Raw genomic sequence first — 6,310 nt, 5'->3', positions numbered from 1 at the left:
CTGACTTCTGGGTTTTCTACACCTGCTTACATTTCCTCTCTTGCTTGTGCAAAACTGAGAGCTCATGGTTGAGGTTTTGTGAGAATGGATGGCATGCGTATCAATGGGAGAAGCAGCATGTGGGCGTTTTAGATGGCCTTCCAAATGCCAGCGGGCACTGTTTCCCCAAAGAAGTTCTACAATGCTGTTCTGTACTTGCTGCCTGGGAAAGAAACAAAGCCGAAACTGTGGTTAAGGTGAAAAGTCTGAGTCTCATGTTTTGTGTTAAAGCACTTGCCTGCTGCCTTCATGTGGTGACATGGCTTGGGAGGAGCGCATGGCATGTGCTTGCTCATTTCACATTGCCAGCTGTAGGAGAGTCACCTTTGGGTTTTGAAACGGAAGTATGAATTGGGAGAAAATTAGGCTTTGCTCCATGCAGTTTTTTACCTAGTATAGCTACTGTATTCATTAGGAATGACCAAGGCTGGCACTTAGGTATCACTGCTGAGATTGAAAAGATTCCTACTTGGGCACAATTTCCACTTGCTAATGGAGGAAGAAAATACACTGCTTGGACAACCTTGGATTGCTGGGCTGGACACTTGTGCCACAAAACTGACAGGTCTACAGGGGCTACTGAGCATTGGTAAGAGATTTGCTATGGGATTGTGCTGTTATGTGGGAAAGTGAAAAGAGGAAGACAGAGCTAACAAAATGGATCTTTAAGTAAATGTGTGATCCTTCTGAGTCATTTGTGTTTAGGAAAACCTTTGGGTTGAACAGTTGCTGATGAGGAACAGAAGTAGGACAGACAAAATCCAAACAGATTAGTGAGACCCCTGTGCACCACTTGATCCTCTACTCCCTGCTTTTCAAATCCCACACATTCTGCCAGAAATAAAAGGCATCTTTCTCTCCACTGATTTTCAAAACTAGCCTGTCACTTGAAAGGAAGAGACAGCTGCTTTGGACCAGCTTTACCAAAAGGGAAGCTGTGAAGCTGTGTTGCTCTGATGTCAGCCAAGCAAAAAGTCTTGTAACTCCTATCTGTTTCTGTTTGCACTGGCCTTCGTACAGGCATGAGGGCAGCTTTGGCTCAAAGGGCTGAACTGGAAAGTGGTGTCACTCAATGCTGGGCCCAGATCGAGGAGCTGCCCAACAGGGGAAACCAACTGGCAGGAATCAAGAGTGCAGCAAATTCAGCAAATGCTTCACAGTGGAATTAACATGTTGATGAAATCCCAAGCCTGTGCTAGCCCTGAGGCCTCAAGAGGCAGCAGAAGGTAGCTGTCAAACGTTGCCATGAAAAGAGATTGTGCAGCAACTTGCTGTCATGTTTGCATGAAGTGCTAGCCTGGGTAGTGGGCCCTCCTCACTGTGTGAAGGTACTGAGTGCAGGAGCGATTTTGCGATGGAAGTGTACCTCTCTAAGTAGCTGGACAGTTCTGCTGAAACCATTTGAAAAGTTTAAATTTCTCTGCTATTTCCTACTCAAAAATAGAACAAAAAAAAAACCTTCCAAGCAAAAAACCCTCTTCTTTGCAGTTTAACTAATCTGCTCTGCTTAAACCTGAGCTGCAAAGAAGAAAATAATTTCTAAAGGTTATTTTCTTCCTTACTGTTCCCCCTACCCACCTACCCTTCCCACTCACCCCCACCCCTTGCATACACAGGCTGGATGGCTGGAGATAAAGCAAGATTATGACCTCCAGTCATGGGATGGAGATGTTTAATAGGGGACAGGTTTACTACTCAGACTATTTAACACCTGTATTTTTTTAGAACCAGTAACCAAACATGAGAGGAAATCTCTTACTTCAGGTTTACCATTTCAGTATCTCTACCAAGATTAAAGAGGAGATTCTGTGATGCAGCGCAGCCACTGAAGTCTCGACCAAATCCTTTAAACTCCTCAAATATTTAAACCACAGCTGTGTTGTTTCAGATTTTAGAAATCTTTATTGTCATGTGAGGCTTGTCTATGCAGTTACACTGGTTTAACAATTTGCTTAAACTGATGCAACTGTTGCTGATACTGTTGAGGGTGGGGGAAAAAGGGAATCTTTGGATAACATGACTCTGCTCAGCTGAGGCAGGACTGTCCACACATGTAAGATGCCTGTTAAAGTAAACAGAGTGCATGCAAATTTCATGTAACTTTTATATTTAACCATCCTCAAGAAATATAGGTTGCTAGATTCAATACCAAATGTGAGGACAAGTGTGATGATAGAATTATACAAATCTATTTTTCTTCCCCCAAGAACATGTGGAAAATCACCTCAGGAAATGCATTTAAGTTTTGGATAGTAAATTTACAGGAATTCGTCACAACACTTCTTAGGCAAATGGCTGAAAATTAAGATCTGCCTAAAAAAAGTTAATAGCCTCTAAGTCTGCTCACAAAACAAACAGCTGTGAGTACCTACTGGGGACTACTCACCTACTTAGAAGAGAAAGCTGAAAACAGAAGCAGCTGATTTGATCTAGGATCCCTAAGTCTCCTAAAGGAGAAGGAGTTCTGCTCAAAGAGCTTGCTTCCCGAAGGGAGCCAGGCTAGGAATTCTGCCAGTAAAATGGAGTTCAGACAAATGCTCTCAACCTGTGAGCATCCACCTAATTTTAAGGATCAAATGCTTTGTTTTACAGAGCACCCTGGAATAGATCCCGCTTGCTCAGGTAGGTAGGGCTAGGTAAAAGAGAAAATATTTTCTCCCTCTCTTCTTATAGAAGCAGAAAAGTGACTGAGAGGTATTACCTCTTCATCCAGCAGCCCAGGCAACTTTTAGTCACTGTCTTGCACAGTGTTTTTGCTCGTGTCTCCTCCAAATGTCTTACACAAAAGAAGCTAGTTAAAAACTTTATTACTCAAATCTCTCACCCACACTCACGAGTACCAAAACCTGTCATCAGGGTCGTTTTCATAAATGGAATCTGGCACGGGTTGTAGCGTCAGCACTTCTGTAAGAGAATCTTGCCCTGAACTGACTTAGCTTCTTAAACTTCTGAAGGGCCATAACAAATGACTTAAAATTTTCAATTAAAAAATTGTGATATCCTTCACTCTGAGCTTCAATTACTTTTCTGAGGAATGTTTGTGCAGAATGCATAGACTGTTTTACTGTCCTTGTCTGTGTAGAACACAAACGATTTTACCATCTACTTACTGTTGTACATTGCTGTTCCTGCACTTCAGAAGTCTTTTCTTAGCAGTGCCTAATCTTTATATTTTGAAAGACTCAAGTGCCAGAAGAGAGCCATAGTACAAATTTTGCCATGGCCAGTTTTATCTGAAGAAGCAGGTTTCACAGCAAGTAAAAAGCGTCCTCTCCTGAAGATGAGAGAAGCATGTGAATAGAGCAGAGCAAGCTACCACTGAGTTTGCGAGATCATTTCACTCAGCAAAGATCTGCTTGCATATGTTGCCAACTAGTAAATATGGCTCTTGACATGAATGAATGGGCTTTCTTTGTCTCCCTAACAGTGATCCTTTGCGTAACCAGTCAACTGACTGTGCCCTCAACAGCAAATACAGAAACCTAACTTCTACAGCAAAGGTATGTTGGGAGTCAGCTACTGCAGTACTTGTATCTTTTTTTTCTTTGATTACCATTTTTGATTTCTAAAACTGTAGATTGATAAGGCAAATCACATTTAGAAACTTTGCTTGATTATTTCTTGGCAGACTGAAAAGTAAATAAGCTGAGGAACCTATGTTTTGCTTAATGTCTCCATCAAAAAATGTCCTGGTTGTTTTTTTCCCCTTTGAGAAACAGAGAACGTATCTTTCCAGTTCATTTTAGGTTAATACCACTCCTTTAACTTATTTGTGAATTTACATTATGTATTAGATCCTGCCAGACAGACAGTTTTGGTAATGGCAAAAGAAAGACAAGAGCATGAAAAAGCAAACAAATGCTCCTGTATGTTACTGTGAAGGAAAGAGGATATATACTTGTAACCTGTGAAATACAAGAGGCCAGACTAAATATGCTCAGTGATCCTTGTGGGCATTATCTGTAAACTGCATCTTATGCTTTCTGAAGAGTAGTAATTATGTGCATACATGAGATCTTAGCCATAATTGTAGTCTCTCACTTTATAACAATAATTTTAACAGCTGTGGTAAACAGTGCTCCCCTAGTGACTCCATCTTCCACGTATGTATGTATGAGTGACTCATCTCAAAGTGAATTATTTTTTGGATAAGATTTTAATACTAGGCATATATTCACATTATATAAGATTCCAAAGAATGAACCTCTTACACCATCAGTTCAAAATCTCCTGGGGAAAGGATTAGCCAAAGATTGAAAACTGCTAAATCCAAATGGAGGAAGCTTGTTTTCTGCTCCAGAGTTTGTGATTCCTCAGAGTAGTTTTGCTTTCAGCTTCCCAATATTCAGTGTCTGGGAAAGCTTTATGTATCTTGCACAGGCACTTCTCTGGTTAGAAGCAGAACAACTGGAAACTAGCTAACTGTGTTTTCCCTTCTTTTGTGCTAAAATAATATTTGCTTTATCTATTTTACAATCCCAGTGTTTTGAAATAAATAGTAATGGGATTGTTGATTGTGATTTTTCTGGAGACATTTAATATCTGTTATTAATAGTGATCAGTATATCGTGAAACTGATTTTCTGGCAGAGCTGATTTTGGAAAACAGACTACTCTCTGATCATTGTCACTTCCCAGGGAACAGGAACTTAAGATACAAAAGTTAATCTGCAGTTTACCATAGTGTCATAGTGCCAGAGCATGAGAAGCTATTCTTCTGCATGTCCAATGCTTTACTTGGAAACAAAGCCATATGCGTGATATAAACAATTTGCCTTTGCTTGTCATTTGTGGGTGCAGTATTGCATATGAAAAGACAATGAAATCTTGCACAGTCAGAATGTGGCTGAACAGCTGGGTCCCATTGCATCAGCAGTGATAAAATCTCAAGAGCGCTTTCTTTTGTTACTGAGTCTGTGTTAGACTCAAAGCTTTAGCAAGGACACGTCTTGCTTTCCATGTGATCAAAAGTAAAAATGCACCGGACATGACTTGTGGAGTACCACAGGAGTCATCAGTGAAAAGCAGACACTTCTGGGGTGCAGCACAGACTCTCTTTGATTTTTAGTCCCTGGTGAGAACTTAAGACAGGAAACAAATGCAAATGTTGCAATTCTGCTTCAGGGTAGGTGTGAGTGTTTGTGTCTCTAGTATGAAACATGCATTCAAAATTGAGTATAATGGAGGCACAGGAATTTTGAACAGTAATTTCCTTCCTCTTAAATAAGAGTGCTATATGTATATCCCTGGAAGAGAGAAACCCTCTTAGTAGCAACCTTGTCATCTCTGCAGCATTTTTTATTGAATTTCCTTCTTGCTAGCAGAAGAATGCTGAAACTGTCAGATATTATTTTTCATGGCCTCCTCAGCAATGACTATATTTTCTGTCTGTTAGGAGATCCACAAGGGAAAATACATGCCTGACTCATGCAATAAGATAGCTGGAAAGAGCATAGATGAGAGGTGATGAACTTCTGTGCCTTTCCAGGCCATGGCCCTCAGGACAAGAAGTTAATAATCACACCTGCACTCCCTCATGTTGACCAGAGGAAGAACACACCCAGGTCTAGTCTGCACAAGCCAGAAGACACATTCAGTCTCTTGAAATGCATTTTAAAATAGAAGCGCAACTTTTCACCCAGCATTGTGTGCCTCATTACTTTCATCACCTCTTCTGTGCTTTCAGCCTGTGATGTTTGTGAAAGTAGGATTTTGATGGAAATTTCTATAACTTGTAATATCCCAAAGCTGGAAGGAGAAATAATGTGAGTGGGAATTACTCTAATACAATTGAACACAATGTGCTGAGGTACGCTTATAATTTTTAGCATGTCACATTAGCAAATGTTTGTACTGTTTCTCCTCTCCTCAGCCTTTTCTTGGTGTTATGTATATTCTGTACTGTATTCTGGTAAAAGCTCACAGTGATTCAGTGTTACATACGATGTTGACAAGATATCGGTGAGTACCACCAGGCTTAAGCCACGACTGTATCTTGTTGCCTTATTTATGCTATTTCAAGTACTACAACATTCAGGTTATGTCAGGGTGCTAAATCTCACCCTTAGTTTTCTCTCCATTCCACAGATAGACCTTATTTTGCTCTTCTTTCATATCTCCCTTTTCTCATCAAAACACACCTCAATTTCAGCTGTATTTTTAGATTTTTTATTTATTTATTTTTAGACTACCACAATCTCCTAAGCCATCTTTTCCCCACGAGGGAACCATTTTTCCCTCAGATTAAACCCTTGTTTCATGCAGCATTCCAT

Source organism: Apteryx mantelli, chromosome 7 (genome assembly GCF_036417845.1).
Source record: "Apteryx mantelli isolate bAptMan1 chromosome 7, bAptMan1.hap1, whole genome shotgun sequence".
Lineage (NCBI taxonomy): Eukaryota > Metazoa > Chordata > Aves > Apterygiformes > Apterygidae > Apteryx > Apteryx mantelli.
The sequence above is the reverse complement of the archived record's forward strand: the minus strand, read 5'-3'. Positions refer to the sequence as shown.